Below are 23,016 nucleotides of genomic sequence, written 5' to 3' on the forward strand. Positions count from 1 at the left end.
ATGCTCCTGGTCTTTCTTTTTTTTTTTTTGCTCCTCGCATTTTTCACACCTTTTCATGCTCCTGGTCTTTCTTTTTTTTTTTTTGCTCCTCGCATTTTTCACACCTTTTCATGCTCCTCGTCTTTTTTTTTTTTTTTGCTCCTCGCATTTTTCACACCTTTTCATGCTCCTGGTCTTTCTTTTTTTTTTTCTTTTTTGCTCCTCAAATTTTTCACACCTTTTCATGCTCCTGGTCTTTCTTTTTTTTTTTTTTTTTTTTGCTCCTCAAATTTTTCACACCTTTTCATGCTCCTGGTCTTTTTTTTTTATTTTTTGCTCCCCGCATTTTTCACACCTTTTCATGGTCCTGGTCTTTTTTTTTTTTTTTTCTTTTTTTGCTCCTCGCATTTTTCACACGTTTTCATGCTCCTCGCATTTTTCACACCTTTTCATGCTCCTGGTCTTTTATTTTTTTTTTTGTTCCTCGCATTTTTCACACCTTTTCATGTTCCTGGTCTTTTTTTTTTTTTTTTTTTGCTCCTCGCATTTTTCACACCTTTTCATGCTCCTGGTCTTTTTTTTTTTTTTTGCTCCTCGCATTTTTGACACCTTTTCATGCTCCTGGTCTTTTTTTTTTTTTCCTCCTCGCATTTTTCACACCTTTTCATGCTCCTGGTCTTTTTTTTTTTTTTTGCTTCTCCCATTTTTCACTCCTTTTCATGCTCCTGGTCTTTCTTTTTTTTTTTTTTGCTTTTCGCATTTTTCACACCTTTTCATGCTCCTGGTCTTTCTTTTTTTTTTTTTGCTCCCCGCATTTTTCACACCTTTTCATGCTCCTGGTCTTTTTTTTTTTTTTTTTGCTTCTCGCATTTTTCACTCCTTTTCATGCTCCTGGTCTTTCTTTTTTTTTTTTTTTGCTTCTCGCATTTTTCACACCTTTTCATGCTCCTGGTCTTTCCTTTTTTTTTTTTTGCTCCCCGCATTTTTCACACCTTTTCATGTGCCTGGTCTTTCTTTTTTTTTTTTTTGGTCCTCGCTTTTTTCACACCTTTTCATGCTCCTCGCATTTTTGACACCTTTTCATGCTCCTGGTCTTTTTTTTTTTTTTTTTGCTCCTCGCATTTTTCACACCTTTTCATGCTCCTCGCATTTTTCACAACTTTTCATGTTCCTCGCATTTTTCACACCTTTTCATGCTCCTGGTCTTTCTTTTTTTTTTTTTGCTCCTCGCATTTTTCACACCTTTTCATGCTCCTGGTCTTTCTTTTTTTTTTTTTTTTTTTTTTGCTCCTCGCATTTTTCACACCTTTTCATGCTCCTGGTCTTTTTTTTTTTTTTTTTGCTCCTCGCATTTTTCACACCTTTTCATGCTCCTCGTCTTTTTTTTTTTTTTTGCTCCTCGCATTTTTCGCACCTTTTCATGCTCCTGGTCTTTCTTTTTTTTTTTTTGCTCCTCGCATTTTTCACACCTTTTCATGCTCCTGGTCTTTCTTTTTTTTTTTTTGCTCCTCGCATTTTTCACACCTTTTCATGCTCCTCGTCTTTTTTTTTTTTTTTGCTCCTCGCATTTTTCACACCTTTTCATGCTCCTGGTCTTTCTTTTTTTTTTTTTTTTTTTTGCTCCTCAAATTTTTCACACCTTTTCTTGCTCCTGATCTTTCTTTTTTTTTTTTTTTTTTTTGCTCCTCAAATTTTTCACACCTTTTCATGCTCCTGGTCTTTCTTTTTTATTTTTTGCTCCCCGCATTTTTCACACCTTTTCATGGTCCTGGTCTTTCTTTTTTTTTTTTCTTTTTTTGCTCCTCGCATTTTTCACACGTTTTCATGCTCCTCGCATTTTTCACACCTTTTCATGCTCCTGGTCTTTTATTTTTTTTTTTGTTCCTCGCATTTTTCACACCTTTTCATGTTCCTGGTCTTTTTTTTTTTTTTTTTTTTGCTCCTCGCATTTTTCACACCTTTTCATGCTCCTGGTCTTTTTTTTTTTTTTTGCTCCTCGCATTTTTGACACCTTTTCATGCTCCTGGTCTTTTTTTTTTTTTCCTCCTCGCATTTTTCACACCTTTTCATGCTCCTGGTCTTTTTTTTTTTTTTTGCTTCTCGCATTTTTCACTCCTTTTCATGCTCCTGGTCTTTCTTTTTTTTTTTTTTGCTTCTCGCATTTTTCACACCTTTTCATGCTCCTGGTCTTTCTTTTTTTTTTTTTGCTCCCCGCATTTTTCACACCTTTTCATGCTCCTGGTCTTTTTTTTTTTTTTTTTTTTTTGCTTCTCGCATTTTTCACTCCTTTTCATGCTCCTGGTCTTTCTTTTTTTTTTTTTTTGCTTCTCGCATTTTTCACACCTTTTCATGCTCCTGGTCTTTCCTTTTTTTTTTTTTGCTCCCCGCATTTTTCACACCTTTTCATGCTCCTGGTCTTTCTTTTTTTTTTTTTTGGTCCTCGCATTTTTCACACCTTTTCATGCTCCTCGCATTTTTGACACCTTTTCATGCTCCTGGTCTTTTTTTTTTTTTTTTGCTCCTCGCATTTTTCACACCTTTTCATGCTCCTCGCATTTTTCACAACTTTTCATGTTCCTCGCATTTTTCACACCTTTTCATGCTCCTGGTCTTTCTTTTTTTTTTTTGCTCCTCGCATTTTTCACACCTTTTCATGCTCCTGGTCTTTCTTTTTTTTTTTTTTGCTCCTCGCATTTTTCACACCTTTTCATGCTCCTGGTCTTTTTTTTTTTTTTTTTGCTCCTCGCATTTTTCACACCTTTTCATGCTCCTCGTCTTTTTTTTTTTTTTTGCTCCTCGCATTTTTCACACCTTTTCATGCTCCTGGTCTTTTTTTTTTTTTTTTGCTCCTCGCATTTTTGACACCTTTTCATGCTCCTGGTCTTTTTTTTTTTTTTGCTCCTCGCATTTTTCACACCTTTTCATGCTCCTGGTCTTTCTTTTTTTTTTTTTTTTTTTTTGCTCCTCGCATTTTTCACACCTTTTCATGCTCCTGGTCTTTTTTTTTTTTTTTGCTCCTCGCATTTTTCACACCTTTTCATGCTCCTGGTCTTTTTTTTTTTTTTTGCTCCTCGCATTTTTCACACCTTTTCATGCTCCTGGTCTTTCTTTTTTTTTTTTTTTTTTTTTGCTCCTCGCATTTTTCACACCTTTTCCTTCTCCTGGTCTTTTTTTTTTTTTTTCCTCCTCGCATTTTTCACACCTTTTCATGCTCCTGGTCTTTCTTTTTTTTTTTTTTTTTGCTCCTCGCATTTTTCACACCTTTTCATGCTCCTGGTCTTTCTTTTTTTTTTTTTTTTTTTTTTGCTCCTCGCATTTTTCACACCTTTTCATGCTCCTGGTCTTTTTTTTTTTTTTTGCTCCTCGCATTTTTCACACCTTTTCTTGCTCCTGGTCTTTTTTTTTTTTTTTTTTTGCTCCTCGCATTTTTCACACCTTTTCATGCTCCTCGCATTTTTCACAACTTTTCATGTTCCTCGCATTTTTCACACCTTTTCATGCTCCTGGTCTTTCTTTTTTTTTTTTTGCTCCTCGCATTTTTCACACCTTTTCATGCTCCTGGTCTTTCTTTTTTTTTTTTTTTTTTTTTTGCTCCTCGCATTTTTCACACCTTTTCATGCTCCTGGTCTTTTTTTTTTTTTTTTTGCTCCTCGCATTTTTCACACCTTTTCATGCTCCTCGTCTTTTTTTTTTTTTTTGCTCCTCGCATTTTTCGCACCTTTTCATGCTCCTGGTCTTTCTTTTTTTTTTTTTGCTCCTCGCATTTTTCACACCTTTTCATGCTCCTGGTCTTTCTTTTTTTTTTTTTGCTCCTCGCATTTTTCACACCTTTTCATGCTCCTCGTCTTTTTTTTTTTTTTTGCTCCTCGCATTTTTCACACCTTTTCATGCTCCTGGTCTTTCTTTTTTTTTTTTTTTTTTTGCTCCTCAAATTTTTCACACCTTTTCTTGCTCCTGATCTTTCTTTTTTTTTTTTTTTTTTTGCTCCTCAAATTTTTCACACCTTTTCATGCTCCTGGTCTTTCTTTTTTATTTTTTGCTCCCCGCATTTTTCACACCTTTTCATGGTCCTGGTCTTTCTTTTTTTTTTTTCTTTTTTTGCTCCTCGCATTTTTCACACGTTTTCATGCTCCTCGCATTTTTCACACCTTTTCATGCTCCTGGTCTTTTATTTTTTTTTTTGTTCCTCGCATTTTTCACACCTTTTCATGTTCCTGGTCTTTTTTTTTTTTTTTTTTTGCTCCTCGCATTTTTCACACCTTTTCATGCTCCTGGTCTTTTTTTTTTTTTTTGCTCCTCGCATTTTTGACACCTTTTCATGCTCCTGGTCTTTTTTTTTTTTTCCTCCTCGCATTTTTTTCACCTTTTCATGCTCCTGGTCTTTTTTTTTTTTTTTGCTTCTCGCATTTTTCACTCCTTTTCATGCTCCTGGTCTTTCTTTTTTTTTTTTTTGCTTCTCGCATTTTTCACACCTTTTCATGCTCCTGGTCTTTCTTTTTTTTTTTTTGCTCCCCGCATTTTTCACACCTTTTCATGCTCCTGGTCTTTTTTTTTTTTTTTTTTTTTTGCTTCTCGCATTTTTCACTCCTTTTCATGCTCCTGGTCTTTCTTTTTTTTTTTTTTTGCTTCTCGCATTTTTCACACCTTTTCATGCTCCTGGTCTTTCCTTTTTTTTTTTTTGCTCCCCGCATTTTTCACACCTTTTCATGCTCCTGGTCTTTCTTTTTTTTTTTTTTGGTCCTCGCATTTTTCACACCTTTTCATGCTCCTCGCATTTTTGACACCTTTTCATGCTCCTGGTCTTTTTTTTTTTTTTTTTTGCTCCTCGCATTTTTCACACCTTTTCATGCTCCTCGCATTTTTCACAACTTTTCATGTTCCTCGCATTTTTCACACCTTTTCATGCTCCTGGTCTTTCTTTTTTTTTTTTTTGCTCCTCGCATTTTTCACACCTTTTCATGCTCCTGGTCTTTTTTTTTTTTTTGCTCCTCGCATTTTTCACACCTTTTCATGCTCCTAGTCTTTTTTTTTTTTTTCTCCTCGCATTTTTCACACCTTTTCATGCTCCTGGTCTTTTTTTTTTTTTTTTTTGCTCCTCGCATTTTTCACACCTTTTCATGCTCCTGGTCTTTCTTTTTTTCTTTTTTTTTTTTTTTTGCTCCTCGCATTTTTCACACCTTTTCATGCTCCTGGTCTTTTTTTTTTTTTTTTTGCTCCTCGCATTTTTCACACCTTTTCATGCTCCTGGTCTTTCTTTCTTTCTTTTTTTTTTTTTTTTGCTCCTCGCATTTTTCACACCTTTTCATGCTCCTCGCATTTTTCACACCTTTTCATGTTCCTCGCATTTTTCACACCTTTTCATGCTCCTGGTCTTTCTTTTTTTTTTTTTTTTTCCTCCTCGCATTTTTCACACCTTTTCATGCTCCTGGTCTTTCTTTTTTTTTTTTTTTTTGCTCCTCGCATTTTTCACACCTTTTCTTTCTCCTGGTCTTTCTTTTTTTTTTTTTTTTTTTGCTCCTCAAATTTTTCACACCTTTTCATGCTCCTGGTCTTTCTTTTTCTTTTTTTTTTTTTGCTCCTCAAATTTTTCACACCTTTTCATGCTCCTGGTCTTTCTTTTTTATTTTTTGCTCCCCGCATTTTTCACACCTTTTCATGGTCCTGGTCTTTCTTTTTTTTTTTTCTTTTTTTGCTCCTCGCATTTTTCACACGTTTTCATGCTCCTCGCATTTTTCACACCTTTTCATGCTCCTGGTCTTTTATTTTTTTTTTTGTTCCTCGCATTTTTCACACCTTTTCATGTTCCTGGTCTTTTTTTTTTTTTTTTTTGCTCCTCGCATTTTTCACACCTTTTCATGCTCCTGGTCTTTTTTTTTTTTTTTGCTCCTCGCATTTTTGACACCTTTTCATGCTCCTGGTCTTTTTTTTTTTTTCCTCCTCGCATTTTTCACACCTTTTCATGCTCCTGGTCTTTTTTTTTTTTTTTGCTTCTCGCATTTTTCACACCTTTTCATTCTCCTGGTCTTTTTTTTTTTTTTTTTTTTTTGCTTCTCGCATTTTTCACTCCTTTTCATGCTCCTGGTCTTTCTTTTTTTTTTTTTTGCTTCTCGCATTTTTCACACCTTTTCATGCTCCTGGTCTTTCTTTTTTTTTTTTTTGCTCCCCGCATTTTTCACACCTTTTCATGCTCCTGGTCTTTCTTTTTTTTTTTTTTTTTTTTGGTCCTCGCATTTTTCACACCTTTTCATGCTCCTCGCATTTTTGACACCTTTTCATGCTCCTGGTCTTTTTTTTTTTTTTTTGCTCCTCGCATTTTTCACACCTTTTCATGCTCCTCGCATTTTTCACACCTTTTCATGTTCCTCGCATTTTTCGCACCTTTTCATGCTCCTGGTCTTTCTTTTTTTTTTTTTGCTCCTCGCATTTTTCACACCTTTTCATGCTCCTGGTCTTTCTTTTTTTTTTTTTTTTTTTTTTTGCTCCTCGCTTTTTTCCCTCCTTTTCTTGCTCTTGTTTTTTTTTTTTTTTTTTTTGCTCCTCGCATTTTTCACACCTTTTCATGCTCCTGGTCTTTTTTTTTTTTTTTGCTCCTCGCATTTTTCACACCTTTTCATGCTCCTGGTCTTTTTTTTTTTTTTTTGCTCCTCGCATTTTTGACACCTTTTCATGCTCCTGGTCTTTTTTTTTTTTTTGCTCCTCGCCTTTTTCACACCTTTTCATGCTCCTGGTCTTTCTTTTTTTTTTTCTTTTTTGCTCCTCAAATTTTTCACACCTTTTCATGCTCCTGGTCTTTCTTTTTTTTTTTTTTTTTTTGCTCCTCAAATTTTTCACACCTTTTCATGCTCCTGGTCTTTCTTTTTTATTTTTTGCTCCCCGCATTTTTCACACCTTTTCATGGTCCTGGTCTTTCTTTTTTTTTTTTTCTTTTTTTGCTCCTCGCATTTTTCACACGTTTTCATGCTCCTCGCATTTTTCACACCTTTTCATGCTCCTGGTCTTTTATTTTTTTTTTTGTTCCTCGCATTTTTCACACCTTTTCATGTTCCTGGTCTTTTTTTTTTTTTTTTTTTGCTCCTCGCATTTTTCACACCTTTTCATGCTCCTGGTCTTTTTTTTTTTTTTTGCTCCTCGCATTTTTGACACCTTTTCATGCTCCTGGTCTTTTTTTTTTTTTCCTCCTCGCATTTTTCACACCTTTTCATGCTCCTGGTCTTTTTTTTTTTTTTTGCTTCTCGCATTTTTCACTCCTTTTCATGCTCCTGGTCTTTCTTTTTTTTTTTTTTGCTTTTCGCATTTTTCACACCTTTTCATGCTCCTGGTCTTTCTTTTTTTTTTTTTGCTCCCCGCATTTTTCACCCCTTTTCATGCTCCTGGTCTTTTTTTTTTTTTTTTTGCTTCTCGCATTTTTCACTCCTTTTCATGCTCCTGGTCTTTCTTTTTTTTTTTTTTTGCTTCTCGCATTTTTCACACCTTTTCATGCTCCTGGTCTTTTCTTTTTTTTTTTTTGCTCCCCGCATTTTTCACACCTTTTCATGTGCCTGGTCTTTCTTTTTTTTTTTTTTTGGTCCTCGCATTTTTCACACCTTTTCATGCTCCTCGCATTTTTGACACCTTTTCATGCTCCTGGTCTTTTTTTTTTTTTTTTTGCTCCTCGCATTTTTCACACCTTTTCATGCTCCTCGCATTTTTCACAACTTTTCATGTTCCTCGCATTTTTCACACCTTTTCATTCTCCTGGTCTTTCTTTTTTTTTTTTTGCTCCTCGCATTTTTCACACCTTTTCATGCTCCTGGTCTTTCTTTTTTTTTTTTTGCTCCTCGCATTTTTCACACCTTTTCATGCTCCTCGTCTTTTTTTTTTTTTTTGCTGCTCGCATTTTTCACACCTTTTCATGCTCCTGGTCTTTCTTTTTTTTTTTTTTTTTTTTGCTCCTCAAATTTTTCACACCTTTTCTTGCTCCTGATCTTTCTTTTTTTTTTTTTTTTTTTTGCTCCTCAAATTTTTCACACCTTTTCATGCTCCTGGTCTTTCTTTTTTATTTTTTGCTCCCCGCATTTTTCACACCTTTTCATGGTCCTGGTCTTTCTTTTTTTTTTTTTCTTTTTTTGCTCCTTGCATTTTTCACACTTTTTCATGCTCCTCGCATTTTTCACACCTTTTCATGCTCCTGGTCTTTTATTTTTTTTTTTGTTCCTCGCATTTTTCACACCTTTTCATGTTCCTGGTCTTTTTTTTTTTTTTTTTTTGCTCCTCGCATTTTTCACACCTTTTCATGCTTCTGGTCTTTTTTTTTTTTTTTGCTCCTCGCATTTTTGACACCTTTTCATGCTCCTGGTCTTTTTTTTTTTTTCCTCCTCGCATTTTTCACACCTTTTCATGCTCCTGGTCTTTTTTTTTTTTTTTTGCTTCTCGCATTTTTCACTCCTTTTCATGCTCCTGGTCTTTCTTTTTTTTTTTTTTTGCTTCTCGCATTTTTCACACCTTTTCATGCTCCTGGTCTTTCTTTTTTTTTTTTTGCTCCCCGCATTTTTCACACCTTTTCATGCTCCTGGTCTTTTTTTTTTTTTTTTTTTTTTGCTTCTCGCATTTTTCACTCCTTTTCATGCTCCTGGTCTTTCTTTTTTTTTTTTTTTGCTTCTCGCATTTTTCACACCTTTTCATGCTCCTGGTCTTTCCTTTTTTTTTTTTTGCTCCCCGCATTTTTCACACCTTTTCATGCTCCTGGTCTTTCTTTTTTTTTTTTTTGGTCCTCGCATTTTTCACACCTTTTCATGCTCCTCGCATTTTTGACACCTTTTCATGCTCCTGGTCTTTTTTTTTTTTTTTTTGCTCCTCGCATTTTTCACACCTTTTTATGCTCCTCGCATTTTTCACAACTTTTCATGTTCCTCGCATTTTTCACACCTTTTCATGCTCCTGGTCTTTCTTTTTTTTTTTTTTGCTCCTCGCATTTTTCACACCTTTTCATGCTCCTCGTCTTTTTTTTTTTTTTTGCTCCTCGCATTTTTCACACCTTTTCATGCTCCTGGTCTTTCTTTTTTTTTTTTTTTTTTTGCTCCTCAAATTTTTCACACCTTTTCATGCTCCTGGTCTTTCTTTTTTTTTTTTTTTTTTTTGCTCCTCAAATTTTTCACACCTTTTCATGCTCCTGGTCTTTCTTTTTTATTTTTTGCTCCCCGCATTTTTCACACCTTTTCATGGTCCTGGTCTTTCTTTTTTTTTTTTCTTTTTTTGCTCCTCGCATTTTTCACACGTTTTCATGCTCCTCGCATTTTTCACACCTTTTCATGCTCCTGGTCTTTTATTTTTTTTTTTGTTCCTCGCATTTTTGACACCTTTTCATGCTCCTGGTCTTTTTTTTTTTTTTTTTGCTCCTCGCATTTTTCACACCTTTTCTTGCTCCTGGTCTTTTTTTTTTTTTTGCTCCTCGCATTTTTCACACCTTTTCATGCTCCTAGTCTTTTTTTTTTTTTTCTCCTCGCATTTTTCACACCTTTTCATGCTCCTGGTCTTTTTTTTTTTTTTTTTGCTCCTCGCATTTTTCACACCTTTTCATGCTCCTGGTCTTTCTTTTTTTCTTTTTTTTTTTTTTTTGCTCCTCGCATTTTTCACACCTTTTCATGCTCCTGGTCTTTTTTTTTTTTTTTTTGCTCCTCGCATTTTTCACACCTTTTCATGCTCCTGGTCTTTCTTTCTTTCTTTTTTTTTTTTTTTTGCTCCTCGCATTTTTCACACCTTTTCATGCTCCTCGCATTTTTCACACCTTTTCATGTTCCTCGCATTTTTCACACCTTTTCATGCTCCTGGTCTTTCTTTTTTTTTTTTTTTTTCCTCCTCGCATTTTTCACACCTTTTCATGCTCCTGGTCTTTCTTTTTTTTTTTTTTTTTGCTCCTCGCATTTTTCACACCTTTTCATGCTCCTGGTCTTTCTTTTTTTTTTTTTTTTTTTGCTCCTCAAATTTTTCACACCTTTTCATGCTCCTGGTCTTTCTTTTTCTTTTTTTTTTTTTGCTCCTCAAATTTTTCACACCTTTTCATGCTCCTGGTCTTTCTTTTTTATTTTTTGCTCCCCGCATTTTTCACACCTTTTCATGGTCCTGGTCTTTCTTTTTTTTTTTTCTTTTTTTGCTCCTCGCATTTTTCACACGTTTTCATGCTCCTCGCTTTTTTCACACCTTTTCATGCTCCTGGTCTTTTTTTTTTTTTTTTGTTCCTCGCATTTTTCACACCTTTTCATGTTCCTGGTCTTTTTTTTTTTTTTTTTTGCTCCTCGCATTTTTCACACCTTTTCATGCTCCTGGTCTTTTTTTTTTTTTTTGCTCCTCGCATTTTTGACACCTTTTCATGCTCCTGGTCTTTTTTTTTTTTTCCTCCTCGCATTTTTCACACCTTTTCATGCTCCTGGTCTTTTTTTTTTTTTTTGCTTCTCGCATTTTTCACACCTTTTCATGCTCCTGGTCTTTTTTTTTTTTTTTTTTTTTTTCTTCTCGCATTTTTCACTCCTTTTCATGCTCCTGGTCTTTCTTTTTTTTTTTTTTTGCTTCTCGCATTTTTCACACCTTTTCATGCTCCTGGTCTTTCTTTTTTTTTTTTTTGCTCCCCGCATTTTTCACACCTTTTCATGCTCCTGGTCTTTTTTTTTTTTTTTTTTTTTTTTGGTCCTCGCATTTTTCACACCTTTTCATGCTCCTCGCATTTTTGACACCTTTTCATGCTCCTGGTCTTTTTTTTTTTTTTTTGCTCCTCGCATTTTTCACACCTTTTCATGCTCCTCGCATTTTTCACACCTTTTCATGTTCCTCGCATTTTTCGCACCTTTTCATGCTCCTGGTCTTTCTTTTTTTTTTTTTGCTCCTCGCATTTTTCACACCTTTTCATGCTCCTGGTCTTTCTTTTTTTTTTTTTTTTTTTTTTTGCTCCTCGCATTTTTCACTCCTTTTCATGCTCCTGGTCTTTTTTTTTTTTTTTTTGCTCCTCGCATTTTTCACACCTTTTCATGCTCCTGGTCTTTTTTTTTTTTTTTGCTCCTCGCTTTTTTCACACCTTTTCATGCTCCTGGTCTTTTTTTTTTTTTTTTGCTCCTCGCATTTTTGACACCTTTTCATGCTCCTGGTCGTTTTTTTTTTTTTGCTCCTCGCCTTTTTCACACCTTTTCATGCTCCTGGTCTTTCTTTTTTTTTTTCTTTTTTGCTCCTCAAATTTTTCACACCTTTTCATGCTCCTGGTCTTTCTTTTTTTTTTTTTTTTTTTGCTCCTCAAATTTTTCACACCTTTTCATGCTCCTGGTCTTTCTTTTTTATTTTTTGCTCCCCGCATTTTTCACACCTTTTCATGGTCCTGGTCTTTCTTTTTTTTTTTTTCTTTTTTTGCTCCTCGCATTTTTCACACGTTTTCATGCTCCTCGCATTTTTCACACCTTTTCATGCTCCTGGTCTTTTATTTTTTTTTTTGTTCCTCGCATTTTTCACACCTTTTCATGTTCCTGGTCTTTTTTTTTTTTTTTTTTTGCTCCTCGCATTTTTCACACCTTTTCATGCTCCTGGTCTTTTTTTTTTTTTTTGCTCCTCGCATTTTTGACACCTTTTCATGCTCCTGGTCTTTTTTTTTTTTTCCTCCTCGCATTTTTCACACCTTTTCATGCTCCTGGTCTTTTTTTTTTTTTTTGCTTCTCGCATTTTTCACTCCTTTTCATGCTCCTGGTCTTTCTTTTTTTTTTTTTTGCTTTTCGCATTTTTCACACCTTTTCATGCTCCTGGTCTTTCTTTTTTTTTTTTTGCTCCCCGCATTTTTCACACCTTTTCATGCTCCTTGTCTTTTTTTTTTTTTTTTTGCTTCTCGCATTTTTCACTCCTTTTCATGCTCCTGGTCTTTCTTTTTTTTTTTTTTTGCTTCTCGCATTTTTCACACCTTTTCATGCTCCTGGTCTTTCCTTTTTTTTTTTTTGCTCCCCGCATTTTTCACACCTTTTCATGCTCCTGGTCTTTCTTTTTTTTTTTTTTGGTCCTCGCATTTTTCACACCTTTTCATGCTCCTCGCATTTTTGACACCTTTTCATGCTCCTGGTCTTTTTTTTTTTTTTTTGCTCCTCGCATTTTTCACACCTTTTCATGCTCCTCGCATTTTTCACAACTTTTCATGTTCCTCGCATTTTTCACACCTTTTCATGCTCCTGGTCTTTCTTTTTTTTTTTTGCTCCTCGCATTTTTCACACCTTTTCATGCTCCTGGTCTTTCTTTTTTTTTTTTTTGCTCCTCGCATTTTTCACACCTTTTCATGCTCCTGGTCTTTTTTTTTTTTTTTTTGCTCCTCGCATTTTTCACACCTTTTCATGCTCCTCGTCTTTTTTTTTTTTTTTGCTCCTCGCATTTTTCACACCTTTTCATGCTCCTGGTCTTTTTTTTTTTTTTTTGCTCCTCGCATTTTTGACACCTTTTCATGCTCCTGGTCTTTTTTTTTTTTTTTGCTCCTCGCATTTTTCACACATTTTCATGCTCCTGGTCTTTCTTTTTTTTTTTTTTTTTTTTTGCTCCTCGCATTTTTCACACCTTTTCATGCTCCTGGTCTTTTTTTTTTTTTTTGCTCCTCGCATTTTTCACACCTTTTCATGCTCCTGGTCTTTCTTTTTTTTTTTTTTTTTTTTTTGCTCCTCGCATTTTTCACACCTTTTCATGCTCCTGGTCTTTTTTTTTTTTTTTCCTCCTCGCATTTTTCACACCTTTTCATGCTCCTGGTCTTTCTTTTTTTTTTTTTTTTTGCTCCTCGCATTTTTCACACCTTTTCATGCTCCTGGTCTTTCTTTTTTTTTTTTTTTTTTTTTGCTCCTCGCATTTTTCACACCTTTTCATGCTCCTGGTCTTTTTTTTTTTTTTTGCTCCTCGCATTTTTCACACCTTTTCATGCTCCTGGTCTTTTTTTTTTTTTTTTTGCTCCTCGCATTTTTCCCACCTTTTCATGCTCCTCGCATTTTTCACAACTTTTCATGTTCCTCGCATTTTTCACACCTTTTCATGCTCCTGGTCTTTCTTTTTTTTTTTTTGCTCCTCGCATTTTTCACACCTTTTCATGCTCCTGGTCTTTTTTTTTTTTTTTGCTTCTCGCATTTTTCACTCCTTTTCATGCTCCTGGTCTTTCTTTTTTTTTTTTTTGCTTCTCGCATTTTTCACACCTTTTCATGCTCCTGGTCTTTCTTTTTTTTTTTTTGCTCCCCGCATTTTTCACACCTTTTCATGCTCCTGGTCTTTTTTTTTTTTTTTTTTTTTTGCTTCTCGCATTTTTCACTCCTTTTCATGCTCCTGGTCTTTCTTTTTTTTTTTTTTTTGCTTCTCGCATTTTTCACACCTTTTCATGCTCCTGGTCTTTCCTTTTTTTTTTTTTGCTCCCCGCATTTTTCACACCTTTTCATGCTCCTGGTCTTTCTTTTTTTTTTTTTTGGTCCTCGCATTTTTCACACCTTTTCATGCTCCTCGCATTTTTGACACCTTTTCATGCTCCTGGTCTTTTTTTTTTTTTTTTTGCTCCTCGCATTTTTCACACCTTTTCATGCTCCTCGCATTTTTCACAACTTTTCATGTTCCTCGCATTTTTCACACCTTTTCATGCTCCTGGTCTTTTTTTTTTTTTTTTGCTCCTCGCATTTTTGACACCTTTTCATGCTCCTGGTCTTTTTTTTTTTTTTGCTCCTCGCATTTTTCACACCTTTTCATGCTCCTGGTCTTTCTTTTTTTTTTTTTTTTTTGCTCCTCAAATTTTTCACACCTTTTCTTGCTCCTGATCTTTCTTTTTTTTTTTTTTTTTTTGCTCCTCAAATTTTTCACACCTTTTCATGCTCCTGGTCTTTCTTTTTTATTTTTTGCTCCCCGCATTTTTCACACCTTTTCATGGTCCTGGTCTTTCTTTTTTTTTTTTCTTTTTTTGCTCCTCGCATTTTTCACACGTTTTCATGCTCCTCGCATTTTTCACACCTTTTCATGCTCCTGGTCTTTTATTTTTTTTTTTGTTCCTCGCATTTTTCACACCTTTTCATGTTCCTGGTCTTTTTTTTTTTTTTTTTTTTGCTCCTCGCATTTTTCACACCTTTTCATGCTCCTGGTCTTTTTTTTTTTTTTTGCTCCTCGCATTTTTGACACCTTTTCATGCTCCTGGTCTTTTTTTTTTTTTCCTCCTCGCATTTTTCACACCTTTTCATGCTCCTGGTCTTTTTTTTTTTTTTTGCTTCTCGCATTTTTCACTCCTTTTCATGCTCCTGGTCTTTCTTTTTTTTTTTTTTGCTTCTCGCATTTTTCACACCTTTTCATGCTCCTGGTCTTTCTTTTTTTTTTTTTGCTCCCCGCATTTTTCACACCTTTTCATGCTCCTGGTCTTTTTTTTTTTTTTTTTTTTTTGCTTCTCGCATTTTTCACTCCTTTTCATGCTCCTGGTCTTTCTTTTTTTTTTTTTTTGCTTCTCGCATTTTTCACACCTTTTCATGCTCCTGGTCTTTCCTTTTTTTTTTTTTGCTCCCCGCATTTTTCACACCTTTTCATGCTCCTGGTCTTTCTTTTTTTTTTTTTTGGTCCTCGCATTTTTCACACCTTTTCATGCTCCTCGCATTTTTGACACCTTTTCATGCTCCTGGTCTTTTTTTTTTTTTTTTTGCTCCTCGCATTTTTCACACCTTTTCATGCTCCTCGCATTTTTCACAACTTTTCATGTTCCTCGCATTTTTCACACCTTTTCATGCTCCTGGTCTTTCTTTTTTTTTTTTGCTCCTCGCATTTTTCACTCCTTTTCATGCTCCTGGTCTTTCTTTTTTTTTTTTTGCTTCTCGCATTTTTCACACCTTTTCATGCTCCTGGTCTTTCTTTTTTTTTTTTTTTTTTTTTGGTCCTCGCATTTTTCACACCTTTTCATGCTCCTCGCATTTTTGACACCTTTTCATGCTCCTGGTCTGTTTTTTTTTTTTTTGCTCCTCGCATTTTTCACACCTTTTCATGCTCCTCGCATTTTTCACACCTTTTCATGTTCCTCGCATTTTTCGCACCTTTTCATGCTCCTGGTCTTTCTTTTTTTTTTTTTGCTCCTCGCATTTTTCACACCTTTTCATGCTCCTGGTCTTTCTTTTTTTTTTTTTTTTTTTTTTGCTCCTCGCATTTTTCACACCTTTTCATGCTCCTGGTCTTTTTTTTTTTTTTTTTGCTCCTCGCATTTTTCACACCTTTTCATGCTCCTCGTCTTTTTTTTTTTTTTTGCTCCTCGCATTTTTCACACCTTTTCATGCTCCTGGTCTTTTTTTTTTTTTTTTGCTCCTCGCATTTTTGACACCTTTTCATGCTCCTGGTCTTTTTTTTTTTTTTGCTCCTCGCATTTTTCACACCTTTTCATGCTCCTGGTCTTTCTTTTTTTTTTTTTCGCTCCTCGCATTTTTCGCACCTTTTCATGCTCCTGGTCTTTCTTTTTTTTTTTTTGCTCCTCGCATTTTTCACACCTTTTCATGCTCCTGGTCTTTCTTTTTTTTTTTTTGCTCCTCGCATTTTTCACACCTTTTCATGCTCCTCGTCTTTTTTTTTTTTTTTGCTCCTCGCATTTTTCACACCTTTTCATGCTCCTGGTCTTTCTTTTTTTTTTTTTTTTTTTTTGCTCCTCAAATTTTTCACACCTTTTCATGCTCCTGGTCTTTCTTTTTTTTTTTTTTTTTTGCTCCTCAAATTTTTCACTCCTTTTCATGCTCCTGGTCTTTCTTTTTTATTTTTTGCTCCCCGCATTTTTCACACCTTTTCATGGTCCTGGTCTTTCTTTTTTTTTTTTCTTTTTTTGCTCCTCGCATTTTTCACACTTTTTCATGCTCCTCGCATTTTTCACACCTTTTCATGCTCCTGGTCTTTTTTTTTTTTTTTGCTCCTCGCATTTTTGACACCTTTTCATGCTCCTGGTCTTTTTTTTTTTTTCCTCCTCGCATTTTTCACACCTTTTCATGCTCCTGGTCTTTTTTTTTTTTTTTGCTTCTCGCATTTTTCACTCCTTTTCATGCTCCTGGTCTTTCTTTTTTTTTTTTTTGCTTCTCGCATTTTTCACACCTTTTCATGCTCCTGGTCTTTCTTTTTTTTTTTTTGCTCCCCGCATTTTTCACACCTTTTCATGCTCCTGGTCTTTTTTTTTTTTTTTTTTTTTTGCTTCTCGCATTTTTCACTCCTTTTCTTGCTCCTGGTCTTTCTTTTTTTTTTTTTTTTGCTTCTCGCATTTTTCACACCTTTTCATGCTCCTGGTCTTTCCTTTTTTTTTTTTTGCTCCCCGCATTTTTCACACCTTTTCATGCTCCTGGTCTTTCTTTTTTTTTTTTTTGGTCCTCGCATTTTTCACACCTTTTCATGCTCCTCGCATTTTTGACACCTTTTCATGCTCCTGGTCTTTTTTTTTTTTTTTTTGCTCCTCGCATTTTTCACACCTTTTCATGCTCCTCGCATTTTTCACAACTTTTCATGTTCCTCGCATTTTTCACACCTTTTCATGCTCCTGGTCTTTCTTTTTTTTTTTTTTGGTCCTCGCATTTTTCACACCTTTTCATGCTCCTCGCATTTTTGACACCTTTTCATGCTCCTGGTCTTTCTTTTTTTTTTTTTGCTCCTCGCATTTTTCACACCTTTTCATGCTCCTGGTCTTTCTTTTTTTTTTTTTTTTTTTTTTTCTCCTCGCTTTTTTCACACCTTTTCATGCTCCTGGTCTTTTTTTTTTTTTTTTTGCTCCTCGCATTTTTCACTCCTTTTCATGCTCCTCGTCTTTTTTTTTTTTTTTTGCTCCTCGCATTTTTCACACCTTTTCATGCTCCTGGTCTTTTTTTTTTTTTTTTTGCTCCTCGCATTTTTCACACCTTTTCATGCTCCTGGTCTTTTTTTTTTCTTTTGCTCCTCGCATTTTTCACACCTTTTCATGCTCCTGGTCTTTTTTTTTTTTTTTTTGCTCCTCGCATTTTTCACACCTTTTCATGCTCCTCGTCTTTTTTTTTTTTTTTTGCTCCTCGCATTTTTCACACCTTTTCATGCTCCTGGTCTTTTTTTTTTTTTTTTGCTCCTCGCATTTTTGACACCTTTTCATGCTCCTGGTCTTTTTTTTTTTTTTGCTCCTCGCATTTTTCACACCTTTTCATGCTCCTGGTCTTTCTTTTTTTTTTTTTTGCTCCTCGCATTTTTCGCACCTTTTCATGCTCCTGGTCTTTCTTTTTTTTTTTTTGCTCCTCGCATTTTTCACACCTTTTCATGCTCCTGGTCTTTTTTTTTTTTTTTGCTCCTAGCATTTTTCACACCTTTTCATGCTCCTGGTCTTTTTTTTTTTTTTGCTCCTCGCATTTTTCACACCTTTTCATGCTCCTGGTCTTTCTTTTTTTTTTTTTTTTTTGCTCCTCGCATTTTTCACACCTTTTCATGCTCCTGGTCGTTCTTTTTTTTTTTTTTTTTTTTGCTCCTCGCATTTTTCACACCTTTTCATGCTCCTGGTCTTTCTTTCTTTCTTTTTTTTTTTTTTTTCTCCTCGCATTTTTCACACCTTTTCATTCTCCTGGTCTTTTTTTTTTTTTTTTTTTTGCTCCTCGCATTTTTCACACCTTTTCATGCTCCTGGTCTTTCTTTTTTTTTTTTTGCTCCTCGCATTTTTCACACCTTTTCATGTTCCTGGTCTTTTTTTTTTTTTTGCTCGTCGCATTTTTCAGACCTTTTCATGCTCCTGGTCTTTCTTTTTTTTTTTTTTTTTGCTCCTCAAATTTTTCACACCTTTTCATCCTCCTCGCATTTTTCACACCTCTTCATGCTCCTCGCATTTTTCACACCTTTTCATGCTCGTCGCATTTTTCACACCTTTTCATGCTCCTGGTCTTTCTTTTTTTTTTTTTTTTTTTGCTCCTCGCATTTTTCACACCTTTTCATGCTCCTGGTCTTTCTTTCTTTTTTTTTTTTTTTTGCTCCTCGCATTTTTCACACCTTTTCGTTCTCCTGGTCTTTTTTTTTTTTTTTCTCCTCGCATTTTTCACACCTTTTCATGCTCCTGGACTTTTTTTTTTTTTTTTTTTTGCTCCTCGCATTTTTCACACCTTTTCATGCTTGTGGTCTTTCTTTCTTTCTTTTTTTTTTTTTTTTGCTCCTCGTATTTTTCACACCTTTTCATGTTCCTGGTCTTTTTTTTTTTTTTTGCTCCTCGCATTTTTCACACCTTTTCATGCTTCTGGTCCTTCTTTTTTTTTTTTTGCTCCTAGCATTTTTCACACCTTTTCATGCTCCTGGTCTTTTTTTTTTTTTTGCTCCTCGCATTTTTCACACCTTTTCATGCTCCTGGTCTCTTTTTTTTTTTTTTTTGCTCCTCGCATTTTTCACACCTTTTCATGCTCCTGGTCTTTCTTTTTTTTTTTTTTTTTTTGCTCCTCGCATTTTTCACACCTTTTCATGCTCCTGGTCTTTCTTTCTTTCTTTTTTTTTTTTGCTCCTCGCATTTTTCACACCTTTTCATGCTCCTGGTCTTTTTTCTTTTTTTTCTCCTCGCATTTTTCACACCTTTTCATGCTCCTGGTCTTTTTTTTTTTTTTTTTTTGCACCTCGAATTTTTCACACCTTTTCATGCTTGTGGTCTTTCTTTCTTTCTTTTTTTTTTTTTTTTTTGCTCCTCGCATTTTTCAAACCTTTTCATGTTCCTGGTCTTTTTTTTTTTTTTTTGCTCCTCGCATTTTTCACACCTTTTCATGCTCCTGGTTTTTTTTTTTTTTTGCTCCTCAAATTTTTCACACCTTTTCATCCTCCTCGCATTTTTCACACCTCTTCATGCTCCTCGCATTTTTCACAACTTTTCATGCTCGTCGCATTTTTCACACCTTTTCATGCTCCTGGTCTTTCTTTATTTTTTTTTGCTCCTCGCATTTTTCACACCTTTTCATGCTCCTGGTCTTTTTTTTTTCTTTTGCTCCTCGCATTTTTCACATCTTTTCATGCTCCTGGTCTTTCTTTTTTTTTTTTTTGCTCCTCGCATTTTTCACACCTTTTCATGCTCCTGGTCTTTCTTTCTTTTTTTTTTTTTTTGCTCCTCGCCTTTTTCACACCTTTTCATGCTCCTGGTCTTTCTTTTTTTTTTTTTGCTCCTAGAATTTTTCACACCTTTTCATGCTCCTGGTCTTTCTTTTTTTTTTTTTTTTTTTGCTCCTCGCATTTTTCACACCTTTTCATGCTCCTGGTCTTTTTTTTTTTTTTGCTCCTCGCATTTTTCACACCTTTTCATGCTCCTGGTCTTTCTTTTTTTTTTTTTTTTCTCCTCGCATTTTTCACACCTTTTCATGCTCCTGGTCTTTTTTTTTTTTGCTCCTCGCATTTTTCACACCTTTTCATGCTCCTGGTCTTTCTTTTTTTTTTTTTTGCTCCTCGCATTTTTCACACCTTTTCATGTTCCTGGTCTTTTTTTTTTTTTTTTTTTTTTTTGCTCCTCGCATTTTTCACACCTTTTCCTGCTCCTGGTCTTTCTTTTTTTTTTTTTTTTTTTGCTCCTCGCATTTTTCACACCTTTTCATGCTCCTGGTCTTTCTTTCTTTCTTTTTTTTTTTTTTTTTCTCCTCGCATTTTTCACACCTTTTCATGCTCCTGGTCTTTTTTTTTTTTTTTGCTCCTCGCATTTTTCACACCTTTTCATGCTCCTGGTCTTTTTTTTTTTTGCTCCTCGCATTTTTCACACCTTTTCATGCTCCTGGTCTTCCTTTTTTTTTTTTTGCTCCTCGCATTTTTCACACCTTTTCATGTTCCTGGTCTTTTTTTTTTTTTTTTTTTTTTTTGCTCCTCGCATTTTTCACACCTTTTCATGCTCCTGGTCTTTCTTTTTTTTTTTTTTGCTCCTCGCATTTTTCACACCTTTTCATGTTCCTGGTCTTTTTTTTTTTTTTTTTTTTTTTTTTCTCCTCGCTTTTTTCACACCTTTTCATGCTCCTGGTCTTTCTTTTTTTTTTTTTTGCTCCTCGCATTTTTCACACCTTTTCATGCTCCTGGTCTTTCTTTCTTTCTTTTTTTTTTTTTTTTGCTCCTCGCATTTTTCACTCCTTTTCTTGTTCCTGGTCTTTTTTTTTTTTTTTTTTTTTTGCTCCTCGAATTTTTCACACCTTTTCATGCTCCTGGTCTTTTTTTTTTTTGCTCCTCGAATTTTTCAAACCTTTTCATGCTCCTGGTCTTTTTTTTTTCTTTTGCTCCTCACCTTTTTCACACCTTTTCATGCTCCTGGTCTTTCTTTTTTTTTTTTTGCTCCTAGAATTTTTCACACCTTTTCATGCTCCTCGTCTTTCTTTTTTTTTTTTTTTTTTTGCTCCTCGCATTTTTCACACCTTTTCATTCTCCTGGTCTTTTTTTTTTTTTTGCTCCTCGCATTTTTCACACCTTTTCATGCTCCTGGTCTTTCTTTTTTTTTTTTTTGCTCCTCGCATTTTTCACACCTTTTCATGCTCCTGGTCTTTTTTTTTTCTTTTGCTCCTCGCATTTTTCACACCTTTTCATGCTCCTGGTCTTTTTTTTTTTTTGCTCCTCGCATTTTTCACACCTTTTCATGCTCCTGGTCTTTCTTTTTTTTTTTTTGCTCCTCGCATTTTTCACACCTTTTCATGTTCCTGGTCTTTTTTTTTTTTTTTTTTTTTTTTGCTCCTCGCATTTTTCACACCTTTTCATGCTCCTGGTCTTTCTTTTTTTTTTTTTTTTTTTTTCTCCTCTCATTTTTCTCACCTTTTCATGCTCCTGGTCTTTCTTTCTTTCTTTTTTTTTTTGCTCCTCGCATTTTTCACACCTTTTCATGCTCCTGGTCTTTTTTTTTTTTTTTTGCTCCTCGCATTTTTCACACCTTTTCATGCTCCTGGTCTTTTTTTTTTTTGCTCCTCGCATTTTTCACACCTTTTCATGCTCCTGGTCTTTCTTTTTTTTTTTTTTCTTCTCGCATTTTTTTCATCTTTTCCTGTTCCTTGTCTTTTTTTTTTTTTTTTTTTTTTTTTGTTCCTCGCATTTTTCACACCTTTTCATGCTCCTGGTCTTTCTTTTTTTTTTTTTTGCTCCTCGCATTTTTCACACCTTTTCATGCTCCTGGTCTTTCTTTCTTTCTTTTTTTTTTTTTTTTTGCTCCTCGCATTTTTCACACCTTTTCATGCTCCTGGTCTTTTTTTTTTTTTTTTTTTTTTTTGCTCCTCGCATTTTTCACACCTTTTCATGCTCCTGGTCTTTCTTTTTTTTTTTTTTTTTTTTGCTCCTCGCATTTTTCACACCTTTTCATGCTCCTGGTCTTTTTTTTTTTTTTTTGCTCCTCGCATTTTTCACACCTTTTCATGCTCCTGGTCTTTTTTTTTTTTGCTCCTCGCATTTTTCACACCTTTTCATGCTCCTGGTCTTTCTTTTTTTTTTTTTGCTCCTCGCATTTTTCACACCTTTTCATGTTCCTGGTCTTTCTTTTTTTTTTTTTTGCTCCTCGCATTTTTCACACCTTTTCATGCTCCTGGTCTTTCTTTTTTTTTTTTTTGCTCCTCGCATTTTTCACACCTTTTCATGCTCCTGGTCTTTCTTTTTCTTTTTTTTTGCTCCTCGCATTTTTCACACCTTTTCATGCTCCTGGTCTTTCTTTTTTTTTTTTTTTTTTTTTGCTCCTCGCATTTTTCACACCTTTTCATGCTCCTGGTCTTTCTTTCTTTCTTTTTTTTTTTTTTTTGCTCCTCGCATTTTTCACACCTTTTCATGCTCCTGGTCTTTTTTTTTTTTTTTTTTTTTGCTCCTCGCATTTTTCACACCTTTTCATGTTCCTGGTCTTTTTTTTTTTTTTTTGCTCCTCGCATTTTTCATACCTTTTCATGCTCCTATTTTTTTTTTTTTTTTTGCTCCTCAAATTTTTCACACCTTTTCATCCTCCTCGCATTTTTCCCACCTCTTCATGCTCCTCGCATTTTTCACAACTTTTCTTGCTCGTCGCTTTTTTCTCACCTTTTCATGCTCCTGGTCTTTCTTTTTTTTTTTTTTTTTTTGCTCCTCGCCTTTTTCACACCTTTTCATGCTCCTGGTCTTTTTTTTTTCTTTTGCTCCTCGCATTTTTCACACCTTTTCATGCTCCTGTTCTTTTTTTTTTCTTTTGCTCCTCGCATTTTTCACACCTTTTCATGCTCCTGGTCTTTTTTTTTTTTTTTGCTCCTCGCATTTTTCACACCTTTTCATGCTCCTGGTCTTTCTTTTTTTTTTTTTGCTCCTCGCATTTTTCACACCTTTTCATGCTCCTGGTCTTTCTTTCTTTTTTTTTTTTTTGCTCCTCGCATTTTTCACACCTTTTCATGCTCCTGGTCTTTCTTTTTTTTTTTTTGCTCCTCGCATTTTTCACACCTTTTCATGCTCCTGGTCTTTTTTTTTTTTTTTGCTCCTCGCATTTTTCACACCTTTTCATGCTCCTGGTCTTTTTTTTTTTTTTGCTCCTCGCATTTTTCACACCTTTTCATGCTCCTGGACTTTTTTTTTTTTTTTTTTTTGCTCCTCGAATTTTTCACACCTTTTCATGCTTGTGGTCTTTCTTTCTTTCTTTTTTTTTTTTTTTTGCTCCTCGTATTTTTCACACCTTTTCATGTTCCTGGTCTTTTTTTTTTTTTTTGCTCCTCGCATTTTTCACACCTTTTCATGCTTCTGGTCCTTCTTTTTTTTTTTTTGCTCCTAGCATTTTTCACACCTTTTCATGCTCCTGGTCTTTTTTTTTTTTTTGCTCCTCGCATTTTTCACACCTTTTCATGCTCCTGGTCTCTTTTTTTTTTTTTTTGCTCCTCGCATTTTTCACACCTTTTCATGCTCCTGGTCTTTCTTTTTTTTTTTTTTTTTTTGCTCCTCGCATTTTTCACACCTTTTCATGCTCCTGGTCTTTCTTTCTTTCTTTTTTTTTTTTGCTCCTCGCATTTTTCACACCTTTTCATGCTCCTGGTCTTTTTTCTTTTTTTTCTCCTCGCATTTTTCACACCTTTTCATGCTCCTGGTCTTTTTTTTTTTTTTTTTTTGCACCTCGAATTTTTCACACCTTTTCATGCTTGTGGTCTTTCTTTCTTTCTT

Source organism: Cervus elaphus, unplaced genomic scaffold, assembly GCF_910594005.1.
Source record: "Cervus elaphus unplaced genomic scaffold, mCerEla1.1, whole genome shotgun sequence".
NCBI lineage: Eukaryota > Metazoa > Chordata > Mammalia > Artiodactyla > Cervidae > Cervus > Cervus elaphus.